At 57.2% G+C, this 2,500-nt stretch overlaps 1 non-coding gene across 1 annotated transcript in view; it reads right to left on the bottom strand.

Annotated features, from left to right (window-relative positions):
* Nucleotides 1-572, bottom strand: part of LOC126138926 (small subunit ribosomal RNA) — a 1,909-nt gene extending 1,337 nt beyond the window's left edge. Inside the window, exon 1 of the ribosomal RNA XR_007528417.1 lies at nucleotides 1-572. This exon is cut by the window's left edge and continues 1,337 nt beyond it. This is a non-coding gene — a ribosomal RNA (small subunit ribosomal RNA).
* Between the last annotated feature and the right edge of the window lie 1,928 nt (nucleotides 573-2,500).

Genomic DNA, 2,500 nt, shown 5'->3' with positions numbered 1-2,500 from the left:
GCCCTCCAATAGATACTCGTTAAAGGATTTAAAGTGTACTCATTCCGATTACGGGGCCTCGGATGAGTCCCGTATCGTTATTTTTCGTCACTACCTCCCCGTGCCGGGAGTGGGTAATTTGCGCGCCTGCTGCCTTCCTTGGATGTGGTAGCCGTTTCTCAGGCTCCCTCTCCGGAATCGAACCCTGATTCCCCGTTACCCGTTACAACCATGGTAGGCGCAGAACCTACCATCGACAGTTGATAAGGCAGACATTTGAAAGATGCGTCGCCGGTACGAGGACCGTGCGATCAGCCCAAAGTTATTCAGAGTCACCAAGGCAAACGGACCGGACGAGCCGACCGATTGGTTTTGATCTAATAAAAGCGTCCCTTCCATCTCTGGTCGGGACTCTGTTTGCATGTATTAGCTCTAGAATTACCACAGTTATCCAAGTAACGTGGGTACGATCTAAGGAACCATAACTGATTTAATGAGCCATTCGCGGTTTCACCTTAATGCGGCTTGTACTGAGACATGCATGGCTTAATCTTTGAGACAAGCATATGACTACTGGCAGGATCAACCAGGGAGCTGCGTCAACTAGAGCTGAGCAGCCGGCCGCCCGGGAGTGTGTCCCAGGGGCCCGCGCGAACACGCAAGCGTCCGCTCAATTATTCTGCAAACAGGAGGAGGCTGAGCTCCCCTGCACAATACACCTCGAAACCCTCTCAGGTCCCGGCGGCGCGCAGCGCCGTCCTAAGTACTTGGTCGGGTTCGAGAGAGGCGCAATCGCCCGGAGTTAGGCGAGTAGACGCTTTAGGTGCGACCACCCGTGCTCCCAACTGAGCTTGCCGCTGCCGACAGAGGCCCGGGAGCGTGCTGTCGTGGCATTGCCGGCGGGAGACAACACGCGCCACCTACGGTGACCGGCAGCTCCAACGCCAGCGCCACAGAAGGGCAAAGGCCCCACGTGGGTGCCGAAGCGAACTCTCCCAGCACAGCGCACGTGCCAACACGTCTGCACAACTGCGATACAAACCACCAGCGAGAACCGCTGGGGCGACCGAGCAGCAGACGGCGTCGCGGCGCCGAGTGCCGGGCGGCGGCGCATCCTCAACGCACACAGTCCTCAGTCGGACCAGCACACTGCAGATGTCCACCGCGCTTCGCACCGGGCCCGCGAGGACCCACTTTGGCCGCCCGGCGCCGCGCGCAGGGTGCCCCGGCGCGCAGCTGCGCCGCCTGCCGCGTCCGTCGGCCGGCGCGCCTGCCACTGGGCGCCCCCACCAGCCGGCTGTAGCGCGTGCGCCCACGCACCGCGCGGCCAGCACGCCGGGCGGCCCCCCCTCACCGGCCGGGGACGGTCCCACCCAGCCACCGCCGCGTATCGCTTCACACACAGATTTGCCCTTACTGATTTACCTCCAGCAACAACAACCGTACCACAATGGGTTTACCAGTTGTTCATTTGCGTAACGTCACCAGCAAACGTAGACGTCCATCCCAGTTTGCAAATGCAACGATTATTGCATACCTGTCTGTTAGGTGTCACGACACACTACGTCTGCCCACATACACGCAACAAAATGTGCACGACTAGAGAACACGTGGGAGGTGGCCCCCTACGTATGCGATGTCCATTACGAGACCGACTGTCAACCAGCATCTGTACCATGTCGCAGATGTGGAACGCGGTGCACCATGCTATCACACTGTGTGAGAAGAGACGACTACGTTTGAATACACGCGCCACTACATCAACAGACGGCTCATGCTGATCGCCATCCAGGGCGTCCGTTACTCCCACACGTCTCTATGGCGTACCACACTGCAATGTAGCTGTTATGGGGAGACGGCACGTGGCTGAGTGCACAACATTTGGACCGTATGGTTCGCTGTTGTTGGGCGCAGTCGTTGTACGGTCACACATGTGCCACAGCGTATCATTCAGTACATACGGACCTATGTGCAGTACAATGTGAGGGTTAAGCTTACGACATCAGCGGACAGTGGACACAGGCCGTACCACGACGTAGACTGAGCGCTTCGACATGCGAATGCCAGTGAACAGCTGCGAAGGGCATTGAACACGCAAGCACCTGAACGACCAGCGTGCGAAGGCAGGGGGGAGGGGGGGGGGCGATGTACATCCTGCAGTCGTCCACATTACAGTGTACAGCGGGAGCATGTCAAAAGTAAGCAACACTTGCGAAGTGTTGAACATGAAACGATACACAAGAGGGTGGGCGGTGCGAGTAGCGAACTATATTCAGAGGGTTGTGGTTAGACAACACTAGATTAATGTAACGTGTCATATGCCAATTACAGAGCAGGTTAAGGCACAACGTGGGTTAGGTTAAGGCACAACGTGGGTTAGGTTAAGGCACAACGTGGGTTAGGTTAAGGCACAACGTGGGTTAGGTTAAGGCACAACGTGGGTTAGGTTAAGGCACAACGTGGGTTAGGTTAAGGCACAACGTGGGTTAGGTTAAGGCACAACGTGGGTTAGGTTAAGGCA

Source organism: Schistocerca cancellata, unplaced genomic scaffold (genome assembly GCF_023864275.1).
Source record: "Schistocerca cancellata isolate TAMUIC-IGC-003103 unplaced genomic scaffold, iqSchCanc2.1 HiC_scaffold_674, whole genome shotgun sequence".
Taxonomy (NCBI): domain Eukaryota; kingdom Metazoa; phylum Arthropoda; class Insecta; order Orthoptera; family Acrididae; genus Schistocerca; species Schistocerca cancellata.
The sequence above is the reverse complement of the archived record's forward strand: the minus strand, read 5'-3'. Positions and strand labels throughout refer to the sequence as shown.